The sequence below is a fragment of the Canis aureus genome, chromosome 14 (assembly GCF_053574225.1).
Source record: "Canis aureus isolate CA01 chromosome 14, VMU_Caureus_v.1.0, whole genome shotgun sequence".
NCBI lineage: Eukaryota > Metazoa > Chordata > Mammalia > Carnivora > Canidae > Canis > Canis aureus.
This window is the reverse complement of record NC_135624.1, coordinates 45,039,215-45,060,247: the sequence shown is the minus strand read 5'-3', so window position 1 is coordinate 45,060,247 and position 21,033 is coordinate 45,039,215. Positions and strand designations below refer to the sequence as shown.

The window sequence follows — 21,033 nt, the reverse complement described above, 5'->3', positions numbered from 1 at the left end:
GTTTGCTTTTCAGTCAACCCTCCTTCCAAGAGATAAACACTATTCTGATTTCTATCACTGTTAGCCTTACCTGTTTCTGAACTTTACAGAAATGAAATCCTACTAGCCAATGTTATAGTCTTGACTGTGAACCTGTAGGGCAGGACGGTTCAATGGTCATAGACTTAAATATTCAGTATTTTATATCCACCCAATTCATCGATATAGATTGTAGTCCCAAAGGAGTATCTGTAGGTTTCCTTTGACAAACCTATTTCAAATATGATGGAAATATAAATGGAAAAGGAAAATCATGATAACCTTGAAGATGAAGAACAAAGTTTAGGTTCCTATTGCAAAATGTAAATACTTATTATAGAGGTATACTATGAATTTGTTAAAATGGTTTAGGGAGAAAAAAAATTGATAAAACAAAATACTCCAGAATTAGATGCACATGTAGATGGACCCTTGATTTATCACTGAGATGACACTGCAGAGAAACAGGACATGTTCTTGTATCCATTGCATATCCATATACGAAATAATTAATATGTGTTCTTACCTCATACCATAAACAGTGGAATGCACATATTAAGGATGAAACCATATAGAGTCTATAAAATGCCTGTAAGATAACATAAAAGAATGCTTTCATGACCTCGTAGTACCCAAAGTTTTCTAAAACCAGACACAAGAATCACTAACCTTACAAGAAAAAATAGCTAAAAAGGACTATATTAAAATTAGGAACTCATGGTCAAAAGGCACCATCAAAGAAATTGAGAAATAAAACCACTATTGGAAAAAAAGACATTTGAAATACATAAAACCAACAAAAGATTAATATCCAGAGTATGTATAAGTAACTTTAGCAAACGAACTTGAAAAAAGGCAAATTATAGAAAAAGGATATTCAAATTTCAACAAGCCATATGAAGAAGGATATAGGTCATTCCCTATGAGGGATGTTAAATTGAAACTTCAGTGTCATATCTCAGCATATGCCCCAAATGGCTAAAACTGAAAATAAAGGTAATACAAATGATATTGTAAAGTAATTTGACTCCTTATAAACTTCTCATAGGTGGGTATATGACTGATTCATTTTGGAAAACTGTTTGACACTATCTACTGAAGCTGATCATAATCATAATCTAAAACTAATTATAAATTAATCGTAATAAATTAATTATAAATCATAAATATAAAAGCAAGTAATTCTTCTCTCCAGAGAATGAATAAACATGTGCATTAAATATTCACAAGAGTATTTATTTCATCCATATGTCTCATAGTCTCAAACTGGAAACAATCTAAAATGTCTATCAATATTACAGCAGTGAAAATGAACAACATTCTGCTACTATGGTAACTGAAAAAAATCCACAATCACCATGTCTGTCACTCGAAAAAAAATCGAGGAGAAATATACTGTATTACTCTATTTAAATACGTTCAAAAACAGATAAATTTTTTCTATGGATATGTATTGTCCCTAAATTCAGTCACTTTTGTCCTATTCTATATTAAAATATTCTGAAACACATTTTCCTTTAATTAATTTTAAGTTTTGAATAATTATTATACTTAAAACATCAATATTAATAAAAAATCCACCTTTACTCTCCATAATAAAAAGTAATAGTAAAGACATGGATTTTAAAGCATAAAAATAAAAGTTAAATTTGAATAATCTGAAATATTCAAATAAAATTCACTCCTAAAATTAATTTCTTACTAGGAGAAATAAATTTTTTATCAGTTCATAATAATGCAACATACAGCTTGATGTTGCTTTAATTCTATAAAATCCAAGAAATCACAACATACACCCATACCACAAATACAACATCAAGAGGGGCATGATTTATTTAAATCTCTTGTAATAGTGGGGAAATTTGAAAATGATTTCAAGAGGACTTCTGAAGTATTACTCAGAATTCGTTTTTCCTTTAAAAATGTTATTTGGTAAAGTACAAATAATTGAGAGAGAAACCACTCATTATTGGATTTAGTTTGGAAAAACACATGTGAAGGCTTGTATCCAATCACTGCATCTTGCTTCATAATAAAAAAGAAAAGATTTCAGTGAATATTTCAGATGAGCTTAGTCTGATTATTCATATAATGAAAGTAGTCAGTTTGTTGATTGGTTGACTGGAGCAAGGAAGGGATTTTCATCTAAGGACCTAGAGCCACCGTGTTTGAAGTACATCATCAAGAGTTAGCATTTATTAGCTCAGTACTGAGAGAAATTGGCCACCGCGATCTTATAAGATTGGCCCTATCACTATTTGCACTTTAGAATGGATACAGAAGAAACTGAAAAAAAAAAAATTGTCTAAGACCACAGCTATTTGGTAGTAGATTCAAGATATCATCTGATCCAATCCAACCCCAACATTGAATTTTTAACTCTACAATCTGCTGCCCCCACCCCCATGAGCTGATTCAGAAACAGTCATTACAGATCCACCTCAGTTTCTTTAGGGCATAAACCAAAGAGAATTTCAGAAAGCCAATGTCTAACTACTGGCGAAAACCAGTATTTAAGAGAAATTGTGTTAGTATTATATCGTATTAGTAACAATTGTAAAAGTAACAACGGTTTACATGTATTTCTAACTTGACCCTGTGAAAGTCCTAGAAGAGAGAAACAATTATCCCTATTTTACCCGTGAGGAATCTAAGTTGCAGAGTCATTAAGCAATTTGCCCCAGATCTGGGATTCAAGTCCAAAGTCTACCTCTTAATCATTGTGCCATATTAATCACATATATTCATCACTGTGCCCGCACTCCATTATCCCTGGAGCAGAAGAGGAGGATATAAAAATGAAGAATAATAGATAATAAAGTAGAATAGAATAAGAAGTAAAGCAATCCTGAATAGGAAGGTTTGGAAAGCTCCTGGGAGAATGTAGAACTAGGCTGGATCTTTAAGCAAATGTGGGGAATCAGCAGATAGACGTGGCAGGGAAACAGATTGGGAAGGTAAGACGTAGCAGGAGCCCAAGTGGGGCCCGAAGAACTTAGAAATGAGGTGACTAGGTCACGTATTAAATAGAAAGATGGAGTAGGAGTTTGTGAGCTAAAGGCAGGCAGATTCAGGTCAATGAAAGGTCATATAGTTAGATGAAGGATTTGGAATTTATGTACACTGTTGTATAAAGATAAAAAGAATCAAATAATAAGATTTGGGTTTTAGAAATTTAGTTCTAATGATGGTGGCAATATGTTCTAGTTCGGCCCTAGCCATCTTTTTTTATACTTATTATCCTAGGAAAATTGTGAATAGCACCTCCTGTTCCTTTAAAAGATTCCTGGTTGGGAAAAATATATTTTGTTGTCACCCTAACTTGGACAAACATTGTGTATCAGATTGGAAAAATAAAAATTTGGCATCATCACATATTGGTTAGTGTTCTAAGGTTTTTTTTTTTTTTAAGATTTATTTATTTATGATAGACATGGGGGGGGGGCAGAGGGAGAAGCAGGCTCCATGCAGGGAGCCTGACATGGGACTCGATCCCAGGACTCCAGGATCGCACCCTGGGCCAAAGGCAGGTGCTAAACCGCTGAGCCACCTGGGGATCCCCCTGTTCTAAGTTTTTAAACTGGGATGGATAGTTTGAAGGGTAGCTCACAGGGCTTATTAAAATATATATATTTAATAAAAAATAATATGAGACCTCTGTACGTGCCCCAGGGAAATGTGGTAATTGTACACAAGAAAGCATGTACAAAGATATTAAATGTCTCCTAGAAAAAAAAATAAAAAGAGACAATTGCCAATAAATGAATGGCTATATAAAATACAGTGTGCATTTATTATGAGTTATAAAACAGTTAAAAAGACAAAAAGGCAGGCCTATTGTTTCTGGTATAGAAAGCAAATAAAAAAAAAAGAAAGCAAATAAAACAATAATAATATTAATTTAAATCAGTGGTAATTAATGTAAATCAATAGTGAAGGTATTCTCTATTAATATAAATGACTAGAGACACCGGGGTGGCTCAGGGTGTGATCCTGGGATCCGGGATCGAGTCCCACATCGGCCTCCCTTCAGGGAGCCAGCTTCTCCCTCTGCCTGTGTCTCTGCCTCTCTCTGTGTGCCTCTCATGAATAAATAAAATCCTTAAAAAAAAAAAAAAATATATATATATATATATACATATATATATATATATATATATATAAATGACTAGTAAAAGGACTGAAGGGAAATCTACAACTCTTTAAAGAAAGGATTGGATTAAAGTTTATGAAAAAAATTAACAAGGTGTCCATTCTATAACAATTTAAGAGAAAGTAAATTCCAGTTGTGGCTTTATTCATAAAAAAAAATAGGCAGATTTAAGAAATTGCATCATTAGAATTAACAAGTTTTGGAATGTTATTTATATAGAAACTAAAGGAGTAGGTAAACTCAGAGAAGTCTCCCAATGTTGAACTTTTATAACTGGAATATTTTCATTTTGAAAATATTGATGGCATCAGTAAATTAAATGATATATAAGACACTTTAACTTTTTACAACTTTCACTGAGGCCCTAATGAACCTGCCATGTAGAAATAATTAACAGCAGTTGATCCTGCCTCTCTCTTCACCCCTTGAGACCTGAGTTTATTCGTATGGTATTGGGTATAACGACCACGTTGTATTATGGCCATGTTCCGTTTTCCTCACTAGCCTATGAGCCTGAAAATTTTGTTCAATTTTCCAGTTTCACAACTTTTTCAAAATCCGAGCCAATTCTGTACCCATTATTATATTTCACATTACCTGTGACTATAAGTGCAATGTCAGCTTTCCCTATGACTCTTTAATATTTTAGCCACCTGTAAGTATACCTATTTATTTTACGTCTACGTAACACTATGATATTATATGGATGTGATAGAATTTATAAGACTGGATTATGATATATGATCGCATTTTTCTTCCTTACCAATCACTGAGCTGGGGTGGGAATGGGTCTTACTTGACTGTGAATCAAATAGTACCTGGTGTATAACAGATGGAAAAGAATGTTGGTTGAACTAAAATGCAGAGGCATCATTTTAGGAATACTGAAATATTTGATGAAAAGGCTCATAGAAATATTATTTTTCACGTTGTCTGTACCCCTGAAGTTCACTTAACAGTTTTGTATTAAGACACTATACAATGTTTATTAGATATATTTTATACAAATAGCCTCTCCTAAGCCTGTTAGAAAATAAATTTCACAGCTATAATGTTAGTTTTTAGAATTGCTTATCAGGCAAGAAGTTATATTGGTAAATCAAGCAGAATGAAACTATATAGAAAATCCAAATCCATTTCTTTATATTGTCCCTTAAAAATATAAGGATATCCTGTACTTAAGTTTATAGCAAATGAGCTCATTTAACTTCATCAGTTCATTCATTTTGTGGATTTTATGACTTTTTATATCCAGAATATTGTTTTTATCATACCTAGCTCTATTTGGGGGCAGTCCTATTCATTCTGTGTAACTAAACATTTGAATATGTGACTTGTAAAAAAAGTCAACCTAAGGTCCCAGCACATATTGGTGGAAGAATCTACGGGCTTAAGTTCACTTTAAAAGAAAAGGGATGACTCTTACCTATTCTTTGCCTTTTAATTTGTTAGGGGGTAGGTTAGTAAACTGATTTTAATTATCCTACTATGAACACAGTAACGAGCAGTTTCTAAGTTTGTGCATAACAAAAGTGATTAAAATAGTGTAGTTCATTTTATACTTTTTATTTGTGGGTTTTTGTTTTGTTTTGTTTTGTTTTTTTTTAGTTTCACCATGCCTTACATTGAGTTTCCAATCCACTGACTTAAAATAAAACTTTATTAAAGAAAAAAAAATCAATTCACATTAGTGTTCATTTTAAGAAAGCAGCAATAATGAAAACCTGTATCAATTTCCCATTATGGTTTAGAGTAACTAGTGACATAACCGGATATAAAAAAAAAAGTGACACTTCAACTTGGAACTTTAATTAAGCACTTTATTTTAAAGGAGAAACCATATTTTTTCCACTTCTTGGGATATTCTACAGTGTTAATTATTTATTCTGCACAGGACACTGCATGCTAAATAAACATCTGGAAAAATACTTATGGGAGTTGAAAAGGGAACATTATATATTATCTCAATTGAACTATAAAACACAAAGTACTTTGAATAAAAGGATTTTAAAACTGAATCCAATTTGTCACCAGAAAAATGTAACCTCATGAAATGTAATATTAGTGTCAAAGATCTGAATCTTTTCTACAAAGAGGAAAATAAAAGCCTACCACAATCTCACCTATATTGATATAATAATGAAAATCAATTTATACTGAAGTTGGCCTTTGCAGTATATTATATATGCCAGTAGTATTCTAACTATATTCAAACATATTAATAAGGAGTCTGAACTTCTACCCTTTTGTCAGCCAGGAGAGACAGACAAATCCACGTGTTAAACGGCACGTTTGAGTGTGCAGACATATATGACACATGAAGGTGTAGGGAAACGGCTTGCTGAGAAACTGGCCTAAGAAGGTAGAAATATGGGGCACCTGGTGGCTCAGTGGGTGAGCATGTGCCTTCGGCTCAGGTCATGATCCCAGGGTTCCCTGCATGGAGCCTGCTTCTTCCTCTGTCTCTGTCTCTGTCTCTCTCTCTCGGTGTCTCTCAGGAATAAATAAAATCTTAAAAAAAAAAAAAAAAGAAGGTAAAAATATTGAGGCATACCTTGCAAACCAATCATCTAATATTCTCTGAGTAAGGATATATCTGCGCTGATACTGAAAACGTGTAAGAATTAGCACAGATAATTCTTTATAAAATATTTTAAATGGAAGCACAGAGATAGATAGCCTTAGTTGTTTTGAACATAATGCAAGCCTGATTATAAAAGGCACATGATGCAGCAAAAATTTGGTTTCATCGACTCAGTGATGGCTCATCTCTGTCCCAGAGTCCTCTGCAGCAATTATGTCCTATATGGAATGTACATCAAGTAAAAGGCTACAACTACTCTTTTAAGTTCTGTATTCTTTTTTTTTTTTAATTTTTTATTTATTTATGATAGTCACACAGAGAGAGAGACGCAGAGACATAGGCAGAGGGAGAAGCAGTCTCCTTGCACCGGGAACTAAGGTGGGATTCGATCCGGGGTCTCCAGGATCAAGACCTGGGCCAAAGGCAGGCGCCAAACCGCTGCGCCACCCAGGGATCCCTAAGTTCTGTATTCTTAACTAAATAAATTAGAAATATATCTATAGTGTGTATGTGTGTGTGTGTGTGTGTAAAGTCTTTATCCTCAGTAACCTGTGAACAGCCCCATAATAATGAAGATCAAAGCCAGTATACTCATTCAAACAGATGCATAGCGAACAAAAACAAAACTGCAATGACAAGTATAACACAATCTTTACTTAGTTATCCTTACGAGTTTCAACTAAGTCAAAATAATAGGGCAAAATAAGCCTATCAAGACAAAGCATACCAAGTTTCCTTTGCATAAGCTATTCCCCTTACTCTGATAGCATCTTTAAAATACTTTCAGTTTATTAATTTTGATATTCCTATCCTAAGCATCTCCTACTATTCTCACAAGGTGTCTGTATGAGACCTTCAAACACCTGAAGCCAAAAATAACACATTTAAGAAAAATCATATTTAAAAATTCCCCAATCATTGTCACAGGTCCCATCAACCTAAAAACAGTGTAAGCATTTAAATAGCCAACAGTCTACAGATATTTTGGGGACTGAGATGCAGGGCTCCTGGGAGGGTATCTGTGGAGGCAAAGGGGAGTGGGAGATAAAGCTGAAACCATGACGAAAGACATGATTTCCAGGAGATCTTCATAATACATCTCCTACATGTCATTGACTTTTGAGTTGATATCATCATATTCACATGAGACTGTGACTGTTAATTTACACATGATTGTGCCTCTCCACACACATGCAAGCCCAGTTTCAAATGTATGTTCTCTGCCAAATCAAGAAATGCAGTAAAACATATAGGAGAAAAAAAATTAATCATTTTATATCCTGTAAAAAATAAATAAATAATAAATAAATAAATAAATATATAAATAAATAAATAGCTGACAGTAATGTCCCATGAAATTAGAAAAAAAATAAATGAGTTAACAAGCAAAAAGAGTCATATTTAATTCCTTTTTAAAAAATATTTATTTATTTATTTATTTGTTTATTTATTATTATTTTTTTTATCTTATTTTTTTAAATTTATTTGAGAGAGAGAGCACAAGCAGGAGGGGCAGAGGGAGAAGGAAAAAAAATCTCAAGCAGAGTGCATGCTGACCATGCATGGAGCCCAGTGCAGTGCTCAATCTGAGGTGAAACCAAGAGTCACACACCTAACGGACTGTGCCATCCCGGCACCCTCGTATTTTTAACTCTTGCCCTAGTTTGTATCTCAAGAGAAATCAGGTGAGAAAAAAACCAAATTTATACAGTCTGTATATAGTAAGGGAACAGTCTCATCTCATTTATACAGTCAAATATATAAATATTTTTTTTGATACGTGAATGTATTCCTGGAATTTCTGCCATTCACTCATTCATTCATTCATTCTTTTATAAATTCAGTTAGCCAACATGGAGTACATACTTAGTTTCTGATGGTAGTGTTCAGTAATTCATCAGTAGCGTGTTAACACCCAGTGCTCATGAGGTGATGTACCCTCTTTACCACCCATCACTCAATTACCCCATCTCCCCACCCACTTTGCTTCCAGCCACCCTCAGTCTCTTTCCTATATTTAGTAGTCTCTTGTGGTTATTCTAAATGTCATTTTTGTTGATCTCTTAAACTTCCAAAATTACGTGGACTACGTTTTCTGCATAAAAGCTGGCCTACAAAAAAACAAAAACAAAAACAAAAACAAAACAAAACAAAAAAAGCTGGCCTACAGAATTAGAGTTTTAGAAATCAAAATAAAGGGATCATAAAAGACCATTTTGTATTAACTTGTTTTGTTTTACAGATAAAGAGAAAAGCTAAACGACAAGGTTACTTCATTTTAACGTCATTACTTATAATTTCCTGATACTGAAAATGTACTCAACTTTCTAATTAATGTGTCAAAAACATTAACAGCATCATCAAGTCCTACTTGCATGGAAAATATTTTATTCTTGCATATCCTTCTAGTTACACCCTGTCTCTGCACTTCTATTTATAGCCTCAGCTTTTTGAAAACGGTCTACACTTAATTGCTCAACATCCTTATGTACCACTTAAAACTGTCACAAGGGGTAGCCTTCATCCTACGTGGAGATGACTAGAGCTCCTAAGTTTCAAAAGCTGATTGTGCAAACTCACAAAATTTGTGCTAAAATATGCAGAGAAAGTCCCTGGTAGGTTTCTCCCATGCTTGGAGGGACCAAGTGGTGATTAACCACAAACCACAGGAGATCTCAGAGTATGTGCAATACAGGCTGTTGAATACAGGGTTGAAAGATGCAGACTTCTGGTGCAGTCTCTGTGTTTCAATAGTGAGTAGCAACCGTAGAATCAACCAAGTGGGCTCAATTCTTAGCCCAAGTTTTTAGGCTATTTTGAAAATTATCACAATTCTAAGTTTGTACTTGGGCAAGTAGACAGCAATCCCAAAAATATGTGAATTGGCAGCCACAACAATGATCCAATAACTATAGTGAAACAGACTTTTCCCTTAGGTCTTAAGATGTGCCTTGGGTAAACACTTGAGGCCTTTGTTCCCACTTCCCCACAGCAGCTCTTCAGGTAGGTCATGGTCTCCAAGAACCTTGTCACTAATTACAATGGATAATTCTCAGCATACAGTCTTATTTAAATCCTCTATAGTTGCTGACATTTATTACAACATCCTTCTTGAACTCCCCCCCCCCCCCCGGACACACACATTTTGACATTACTGACATACTGATTCAAAAATATTGCAATACATACATTCTTGATATTATATTTAATGTATAATATTCATGTCATGAAAAGAGACCTCTCCTTGTCATCAGCATCATAATCGCTATTATAGGTATTAATGTAGGTTATAGTTTTAGCATTATTTATAAATGCTCTGAGAATTTCCTTTATCCCAGGCATTTCATTAACACCTAAATAATAGGGGATCCCTGGGGGGCTCAGCGATGGCATGCCTGCCCTTGGCCCAGGGCATGATTCTGGAGACCCAGGATCAAGTCCCACATCAGGCTCCCTGCATGGAGCCTGCTTCTCCCTCTGCCTGTGTCTCTGCCTCTCTCTCTCTCTCTCTTTGTGTCTCTCATGAATAAATAAAAAAAATATTTTTAAAAAGCCACCTAAATAATAATGTATACATCAAATCCTCACCACACGATATAGTAACCATGAGGTAGTCAGACTATACCCCACATCCAAACACAACTAGGCCCAGCTTATAATCTTCACATCTCTTAATTATGCCATTTAAAAAAAAATCATTATCATTTTTTTTAGTAGGCTCCACACTCAATGTGGGGCTTGAACTCATGACCCTGAGATTAAGAGATCACGATCTACTGACTCGAGCCAGCCAGATGCCCCTACTTATGCCACTTTTCTTTACATCCTTTTTAATACTACTACTGGTTGAAGTCCTTAACATGACACACATATTACTGGTTGAAGTCCTTAACATGACACACATAAACTTCTCCTACCTGGTTCTCTGCCTCCAGCCTTATCCTTCTCATAATTTATTCTCTATAATGCTATAAGACGGGTATCACTTTAAAAATAAAATATAATAATATACTACCATCTCTCTAATACTATACTATGATACTCCAATACTATGATAACATTAAAATATTTCATCCGTCCCAAATGTCTTACAGATTCAGTCCAAAGCTCTCTTCGCATGGCATTCTTAATCTAGACAATGGGAAATGAAAACCTAAAAGGTTGACTTAAGTTCTTTATTTCAAGTTGTTTATGACATGGTGCTGCTAATGTTTTAAAAGAATTACATGTGCTAATGTACAATTCAAAACAGAGACCAAACCTGAAAACCTCCTGAGCAGGCAAAAACATTTAGGCCACATAAGCAAAACTCAATTTAGCTTATTCTGCAAAACGAATAAAACTTAATTTGGGCCACTTCTTGTAAACACCTCTGATAATCATAAATGGACCTTAAGGGGTTCTTGAAAAATGGCTTGAGGTAAACACCTTTAACCAATTCCTGATCACTAAACAAACAAAAATCCTATAACCAATCACTGTAAAGAATAAATGGCCTCCACATTTTCACTATTACATCTTACAACACTATATCTCAGAGCCTCATTTGTTTCTCAGTTTGAGAGCTCCTTGTTGTTGTTTTCACAATAAATTCTTACTAAATAGTATTTTACTGATCTGGGAGTTTTAATTTTGCTATTTTTAGTTTTTGTGTGTGTGTGTGTGTGTGTGAAAGACTCTACTTCTTTTTTTTCTTTTTTTTAACAGTTTTTTTTTTTAAGGATTTTATTTATTTATTCATGAGAGACACACAGAGAGAGAGAGAGAGGCAGAGACACAGGCAGAGGGAGAAGCAGGCTCCCTATGGGGAGCCCGACCTGGGACTTGATCCCGGGACTCCAGGATCACACCCTGGGCTGAAGGCAAACGCTCAACCACTGAGCCACCTGGGCTACTCTAAAGACTTTATTCACATCAAATATATTCCAAACTAAGTTATCAGTTGACTCTGGCTGAAATCCAAATTTGACAACGTGATAAGGGTTTTGAAGTTTCTTAAAATATTCTTATCAAACCGGGATGCCTCCAACTAGTCTCTTTAATGCACTCATAAACAGTGGGGGTTGAGGGTGGGAATAGGTCTGGTATCATCCATAATTCCAAAGATGATAACTATCAAAGTAAACAACCTGAAAGAACAAATGAAAAGAAGTGTTTTTTCCTCATGGGTCTAGACTCTTGTAAAGTTATTTTGCCTGAAAAAGTTTAAATTCTTTCTGAATTTGGACTTTCTAAATCCACGTTCTTAATTGAGTGCCATGACGTCATATTTCAAACCCAACAGGGAAGTGAATACAGTCCCAATAATCCACGGGAATCATCAATTCCCTTACATTTACTTAAACACTGAATTCCTGCACCTGCCACTCAGATATGCAGAGCAGGACAACTTTCTGCTTAATTTAGCACAGAGACTGGCAGCCAGAATCACAGAAAAATGAATCTTATACAAATACTTATATAAAATATATATAAAATCAATGGGAAAAAAAAAGAAGTCTAAAGAATTAGGAGAAGTTTTATTTTACTTTTTTTTTCACCTTAATTAAATATAGCAGGGATAAAAAAAAAATCTGCGTTGAAGAGTTTTGAAAGAATGTGGGCAGAGGGGATGAGCACCGGGTGTTATTCTATATGTTGGCAAATTGAACACCAATAAAAAATAAATTCATAAAAAAATAAAAATAAATAAAAAAGAATGTGGGCAAATTTTCTTTAATAAATATAATTCACTTAAATAGATAACTTTGATCTATTATGTGCACTGTCCTTTGCTTCGACATGTACATTTGAAAATGTTTACATTATAGTCCTTACACTCAGCATAAAACCTAGAATCATGGTTTAAAATGCAAGTCATTAAAATAATGAGCAGAGAAGACAGGATGAGAGATGTGTGCACATGCACACAAGGGAGCAGTCACATCTAGTTTGAAGAACACAAACTCACAGTCATATATACTTCAGGTTTTTCTTCTAATTTCACCATTTCCAAAAATAGCAGCTTTCCTTCCTGCCTAGAGGTGCCTTCCTTAATACAGATTTTCACTACAGGCTGCATTTGGCATCTTGGGATGGTGATGCTTAGGCTACCTAATAAACAGACTCGATGGCTCCTTCCCTAGAGAGCTGTATAGATGCAGTGGTTTTTCACCATGTCAAGAAAACTCTCGTTGCTGACTCTTCCTATAGAAGAAAACCAGCCTGAGCAGCAGTACTATCTAGTTGGAAAGAATTCTGGCTTAGACCTGGAGACTTGATTTCCAAACTCGTCCCCTCTTGAGGCTCATAAATTCCAGCCCTATCATCCTCTCCCTGTCTTCAGGATTGGATCTCCCCCTCAGGTTTCTGTCTCTCCTTAAAATGAAAATATTGGCACATGGTACAAAACTCTCCTTTCCATAGAATATTTTATTGTCAAAAACCACCTATGACATCTTAAATTTATTTGTTTCGCTTTGTCTTCACCTCTAGTATACAAGCCCCATAAGGACAGAGCCATTGCTTGATATACTACTATACCCATGATTACCATGTATTAGTTTGGTGCCCAATAAACCATTTTTGAATAAATAAATATAGAAAGTCTCATGTTCTTAGCCAAGACATCTACTTCACCTTAGGCATCCATTCCCAAGACTATGCCCTGGACCTTCCAACTGGAGGAATCATTATATCCTAGGTATCTAAACACCAATATTCACTCAATACCCATTCAACTGATATTTACCAGTCTTGCCTGCCCTGTGCAAGTACAATTTTAGGGATGAAATAATAAATACAGAGTGTTCTTGCCTCGTGCACGTATATTCTAATAAGGGAGACCAACAAAAAGCAAATAAATACACAGTCTAATTTCATGAACTGGAATTATACTATGAATGAATACAAAACAAATAAAATACAATGAAGAGATTTTATTATGCTATGAAGAAAACTCAAGCAGGGAAAGGGGATAGGGCATGATGGAAAGGCGACTATTTTAAAAGTGGAAGTGGTCAGAGAAAGCCTCCTACAGGTGACTTTGGTCAGAGACTAAAGTAAGCAATAAGTCACTTACAGGTCTTAAAAACTAAAAAAGAAAAAAAAAAAAAAACTAGCATTCCAAGTAGAGAAAAGAATAAGGGTAAAGTCTTGAAGTAGGAACAAATTTGGAATGCTGAAGGTTCAGGAGGGAGGCCAATGTGACTGGAATGGAGTGGACAAGTGCCACGGCGGTAGAAGATGAGGTGGAGATGGGCAGAGAAGTGCAGGATACCAAGATTATTATGAATGTAGAAAAAAAAAAAGGCTCCTGCCTTGCTCAGATTTGGTGAGAAACCAAGTAAAGACAAGGATACCAATTTGAATCCGTGTGGGACTGGGGAAGAATCTGACAATATAATGTTTTTATGTCTATACAGTACTCACTAAAATGGAAAAGATGTATAGGAGTAAATATTAAAAGAGTTTCTCATAGAAACTCTCATATTTTTTCTCACAGGAAAAAAAAAAGGAGGTTGTAATGGGTTTCTGTTATGCAAAGAAAACAAAGAAAATATTCCCCCATTTACCATACCTCACTTTTTACTATCAACTACTGGGAATACCTTTGACTTGATGTCATAGTTGATCTGCAATAAATTGTGGGTGCTCTGCTCCCAGGTCTCCAAAGTCAGGAGTTGCATGGGTGCTTATGGGTCTCCATCAGTTTGGGTGGCAAAGTGGAACCTCAACCTGTGTAATTTGTCTTCAGAAACTCTTCCCATTAAGATTCCTAAATCTGTCCCCTAACGATGCTTAGGGCATTTGTTTTTACCCATGTTAATTCTAACAGTAAGTTTTATTAGATCTTTTAGGTATAGTTTAAGGTTAAATAACAATTCTCCCTATATTTATATATAAGATTATTTTTATTCCTCTTTGCTATTTTAATTGCACAGCCAGCCCAGTTTGCCAATCCTAAACATAACCCTAATCCCAAAAAAGTAAAGGTCTTCTATTCAAATTAACATCTCTATGCCCAATCGTAAATAATTATCTGAGACCTGAAGATAGCTTAGATTGTGGACTGTGATCAGCCAGCCTGGGACTTCAAATTGCTGCTCTTGGTGACTCAGGAAGATCTTAGGAAAAATCTTTTACTGAAAAAGCAGTAAGACGACTCAAAAGAAACTCTGCTGGGATACTTTATTCTTCGGATAATGTCAGTCCTTCTAAAGAAAGCTAATGAAGAAAAATCATGGTTCCTAATGAAAATAATATGCAAGTGATTGGTTTGTTCTGGTGAAAAATGCATGAAATTTGAAAACTTACCACAACTTTAAAATGAAAGATGAACCTCCTCCACATAAATTAATTAAACTAAATAAAAACTGGATTTTAGAAATTGATGTGTAAATGTTGCCTATTCATAAGCAATTTAGCCACTCTAAGAAGATTAATCTGCTATAGTTACAACTTGGCAGTTCAACACTAATTGAGAACCAAGAAGCTTAGGCTACTGTCCAAACAAGGACAAAACTCATTTTTAAAGATATTCAAATTATGACTAAATGATATGCTTAAAATCAGAAAAATTCCGCATCAAAAATAACTTAACAGTTGCTTGAATATAGTGATATTTTAAGCTTTAAGAAATCTATTTCTCCATTGAATTTACCATATATTTCTTTACTAAGGAAATGCATCTCTCATCATTATTCAAACATACTTTGCCTGCAGCAACTTTGATTTATTAATTGAACCCGAAAACAAAAATTATAGAGTCTAATATATTATAAATGTTTTAACACAAAAATATACTGCACTTGCACATATTGATAACCCTAGTGTAGGCAGTATGACGTAACCCACCTCATGTAACCCTAACCATCTATAATAGAATCAACTGGAGTTCTAGTTAAAAATTCAGATAATAGAATTATTCTTTAGATTTTCATTCTTTGTCAAAAAAATGGGGATAATAATAATTTATGAGGTTTTGTAATAATTATATGAGAAAAATCCATGTAAATCCCTTAGCACAGTGTCTGATAATTAGTTACTATTATGTTGTACTGGGACTAGAAATACATGATGTACTGGGACAGGAAATATACCCTCCCATTCATAACTAAATTATAAGAATCACAGGTAATGAATAGTATGTATTTATCCTGTTCTCTTTACCAAAAGAATCTTGTCTAGGATTATCAGCTGGGATGCATCTAGTCTTTATCTGTAATACGAGCTGCCGGTCGAATTATTTAACAGAGAACCTTACAATAAGAACAAAATATTAGAACTTCATTTAAATAGTATACAGGGAACCATATGAAGACTTAAGCATGATTGTATTATCATAATTTATAAGTAAACATTTTAAACATGCATAAAATATTGATAAAATGGGCTTTAAAAAAGCTCACAACTTTTATCAAAATGTAGTATTAAGAGAATGAAAATACCAGCCATAGAATTGGGTAAGGAGGAAAGATAGATAGGTGATAGGTACAGAGATAGATACGTAGACACAGAGATGCATGCGTATACCCATATAGACATACAAGAGGGCTTTCACATGGAGCAGTGTATAACAGTGTGTTCTAGGAAGCATGATTAATGTCATCCTTTGTAACCAAGGCCAAAAATGTAAAGATAGTCGCATGGATATATAGATACAGATATAGATATAGATAATTTCTAAAGATTTGTATCTGAAAAACATTTTCTTAAAAAAATTATTAAGATGATGCTAACAGATTTTTATTTTTATTTATTTATTTTTTTGCTAACGGATTTTTAAAAATTATCTGAGTTGATTTCTATCATAGCATTAGTCCATTTCTATGCTCCATATTATCCTTGAATTTTACCTTAATGTTGTGAAATTCACGAACAACTAATTTTGGAAAAGTTTGAGACTCATCAACATATGCCTTGGCTCACATTTAAAATTTTAATGAAATATATATTGTCTGAATTCTTAAGGGGTATTTCTTTTTTACACTAAATTTAAAAATGCCCATGAACGACTCCCATTGTTTGTAGGTCCATGAAGCACACCCTACAATTTCAGACTAACGTCTCTCAATCTTGGTGCATGTTATAGTGGTGAAATTGGTTTTATATCCTGATACGTTTACTGGAAAGAACTACATTCAAAATAAATGTGGTGTACCAAAGCAAGCTCAAGCCCAACTATATTTACAAGAATTTCACTTCAAATATAATGATATGGATAGGTTGAAAGTAAAAAGATTTTATTTTTATTTTTTTATTTTTTAAAATTTTATTTATTTATTCATGAGAGACACACAGAGAGAGAAAGGCAGAGACATAGGGAGAGGGAGAAGCAGGCTCCCTGCGGGGAACCTGATGTGGGACTCGATCCCAGGACTCCAGGATCACGCCCTGAGCTGAAGGCAGATGCTCAACTGCTGAGCCACCCCAGCATCCCATCAAAAGATTTTAAAAAGTACACCATACAAAAATGGTTTTTTAAAAAAGAAAAGAAAGCATAAGTGGCTAAGTTAATATCAGAAAAAAAAAGGCTTCAGAACAAAGATAATTATCAAGAACCAAGAGAAATAATAAGGATATAACTACAAATTCTTTATCTATTAAAAGGTAAATAGGGGAATACTACCAGTAATACTATGCATGTAAGTTAGAAAAGGTAGAGAAAGTGGCCTAATTCCTTCAAAACATAGGCTACCAAACCTCCTTCAACATGTAATAGATTAACTGAATAGTCTCATAAGTATTAAAGAAATTTAATCTGAACTGTAAAAGCTTTTAAAAAAGAAATCCTTAGGCCCAGATGGTTTCAATGGATAATTTGTAGACTAACCTTCAAACACTTTTTGGCTGTTCAGTCTCTATAAAAGTCGAGCGTATCATTACAAGTCAGCAATTCCACTCCCATTCTTAACATAAATATATGTGGAATATATATATATATTCCATATAAAAAATATCTACCAATTATCTTAGTAGTTGTATTTACAATAATTAAAATCCTCAGGAAGAACTTCAGAGCTCAGTCTTCTCAGCTTCCTTTAGAACAGCTACACTCCCTTGCCCCAAACATGCACACACACAAAGTGATCCCTCAGGCTTCTTTTAAAATCCTATACCTGCTTAACAGAATTTTAAAACCTGTGCTACTAGGTGCCTTGATGAAATCAACTTTCAATCTGTGTTAACTTTCAGAAATGTTTCTGTGTGCCTTGTTTTCAAAATATCCTTCCTTAATGAACTAGAATTAATACAGGTTTTATATAAGCATAATTCTGTTCCTGGATTCTTATTTTCCCCATTAAATTGCATTATAAAATTTCAAATTTATTTATATTTCTGAAACAAAACTGAGTTACTTCCGAAAGGAGTAAGACTTTAAAATTCTTAAGACCAAGCAGCTTTCTGAAAAACTTAAAAAAGATAACATAATCAATACTTAAAATAATACTGTGGTTCTTACAGTCAGAATTATCTTTCCTACGTAGGCTGTGTGGCAGATGGTTTATTGTTCTCCAAAATCCATTATAGATTTCTCCCTCAGTAAAAGAGTTCTAACTCTCTGTCTGCCCAGATAGAGAGAACAGTTCCCAATCTCCTTGGAAAGTAGTTAATAGACACATATTGTGAGTAATTCTGGGTCACTCTATGAAAATGGAACTGGTTTTCTTGGATTTAAACTCTTAATTCCTTATATGCGGCCTGAATATCATTGAGACAGTAACTCAGCTTGGATCGTGCAATGGGAACCACAAGAAAGGCTGAGTGAAAAAAAAAAAATTAAAGAAGTCAATGCCCACGGGTGATTCTGTGGGGTAGCACCACCCCACCAACCTGACCCATTCACATCTAGAAGGAAGGGGGAAGGAAATATTTGCTTTTAGTCATTATATTTTGCGTCTCTTTGTTGTAGCCACTTAGTTTACACTGTAGTGTGGGCTGTACACCCAAATTTGGCTAATGACTATGTGTGCACAATAGCCAAACTGTGGAAGGAGCCTCGGTGTCCATCGACAGATGATGGATAAAGAAGATGTGGTCTATGTGTACAATGGAATATTCCTCAGCCATTAGAAACTACAAATACTCACCACTTGCTTCGACGTGGATGGACCTGGAGGGGATTATGTTGAGTGAAACAAGTCAATCAGAGAAGGACAAACATTATATGGTTTCACTCATATGGGGAATATAAGAGACAGTGAAAGGGATTGTAGGGGAAAGAGGAGAAAATGAGTAGGAAATAACAGAGAGGGAGACAGAACATAAGAGACTCCTAACTCTGGGAAACGAACAAGGGGTGGTGGAAAGGGAGGTGGGTGCGGGGTTGGGGTGACTGGGTGATGGGCACTGAGGAGGGCACCTGATGAGATGAGCACTGGGTATTATGCTATATGTTGGCAAACCGAATTCCAATAAAAAATATACAAAAAAATGACAAATGTGATAAGTACATATGAGATAATTGCAGTAAAAGCTTTTAATGAAGTAATTTGACCCAGTTAAGGAGGCAGGGAAGGTTTAACTGGGGAAATGGTTATTAAGTTGAGATTTGAATGATGAGTAAGAGATGGTTGGATAAGAAAAAAGAGAAGACCATTTATTTTAATGGAAATAGTGTGTTCATATGTCTAAATACAGGAATGCAATTTATGACTGGAGCAGAAGGTAGGAGCTACCCCATTCTAGTTTCTTTTTTTTTTAAGATTTTATTTATTTATACATGAGAGACACAGAGAGAGAGAGAGTAGAGACACAGGCAGAGGGAGAAGCAGGCTCCATGCAGGGGGCCCAAGGTGGGATTCGATCCTGGGTCTCCAGGATCACACCCTAGGCTGAAGTCAGGTGCTAAACCGTTGAGCCACCCAGGGATCCCCTCCATTCTAGTTTCTTACAAGTGAGTTTGTGGTTTATTCCAGGCCTTTCTCTGTCCCTGATTCTCTTAAATGCCAGAGGAGGTGGAATACCTTTATCTAATTAGAAAAATTTTAACAATAAATTAGTCATATTCAACTTACATCCTCTCTTCTCCTTTTTGATAGTGAATCTGCCATCAAGGTCCAGAATTTTTCACCATCACCCCAATCCCTAATCCTTTTCAGGAAGGTGCTCCAGGTAGTGGCTTCAGCTTTACTTGTGGCTTGGAAGGAAAGACGATTGGCTTATTTTTGAGGTTTATTTAAAAGGTTCATTTGCCTTGTCATACCAAGCTTAGATTTTATCCCTCACCTTAGATTGTATTAGAATAAGTTGGGTGGTTCAGTCAGTTGAACGTCTAATTCTTGGTTTTGGCTGAGATCATGATCTCAGTGTCCTAAGACCAAGCCAGGCATCAGCTTTGTGCTTAGCACAAACTCTGCTTGAGATTCTTGCCTCTCCCTCTTTCTCTGACCCTTTTCTTTCTCTCTCTCTTTTTCAAATAATAAATAAAAAAGTAAAATCTTTAAAAAATAAGTTGATATTTTAAAATCTTTTGTCTTATTTCTCATTTTTAAAAGAATCTAGAGGCTCAGCCAAGTAAGTTTAGTTGTACTATGACCAAAAGATTAGAACTTCCAAGTTTCTTTCTCAGTTATGCAGTCTACTGTGTGTCCACATGGCACTCCAGAGAAGCTATCTTCTATGTTTTGATATTATTTCAGGCTGCTTTGATTTTGTGGCATTCCATATGAATAGGTGCTTTAGCTATTGCCCTGCACAGAGAAGGAGTACGCAGATAATAATTCACAACTCTTAAATACTTCCACTCAGAAAATGGATATGTCATTTCAAGTTTACATTTCATTGGCCAACACAAATCCTATGGCCATGATCATCTCCAACAAACATGTTCTCCAAAAGAGAATAAAATCAGCTACTTCAATGAGCCCTAGTGATACCTTCTATAATCTTCCTTTTCAGATGACTTTTGCCTAGTGAAATTTAATATAAGCAGCCTAAGGCAAAACTTAAATCAAAAAGTCTACCCTAAGTATATCTCTGCCAAATCCTAAGTCTATATCATATATCTCTGTGTTAATATTCTAGCATTTTACCATCTCATGCCATTCATCACAAAAAGTTAGAAGGCAGAAGCAAAGTTTCACTGTTGCTCTTTTTTCTCCAGTGCTCAGAATAGGAGATCTTCTTAGGAGTTTAAGAAATGTGGGGATACACAGTTTCAAAGAGGATTGCCTAGGCCTATCATACTAAATACTGCAGGAAACATGTGATTATTTAAAAGTGTCTCAATATTAATTCATGGTTTCATTAAGTCTTTTCAGTGACCCAATCTTCGGGATTTTCATGCAAAAAATAT

The 21,033-nt window shown here is 34.9% G+C and overlaps 1 long non-coding RNA gene across 5 annotated transcripts in view; it reads right to left on the bottom strand.

Annotated features, from left to right (window-relative positions):
• LOC144283589 (uncharacterized) overlaps positions 1–21,033 on the bottom strand; it is a 245,695-nt gene that overhangs the window by 43,855 nt on the left and 180,807 nt on the right. For 4 of the 5 annotated variants that reach the window (XR_013352136.1, XR_013352141.1, XR_013352135.1 and 1 more), the window contains one exon: positions 19,754–19,875. The exons of the other annotated variant lie outside the window; for it this stretch is intronic. This is a non-coding gene — a long non-coding RNA (uncharacterized LOC144283589). The remainder of the gene's footprint in view (positions 1–19,753; positions 19,876–21,033) is intronic. 5 annotated transcript variants of the gene reach the window in all.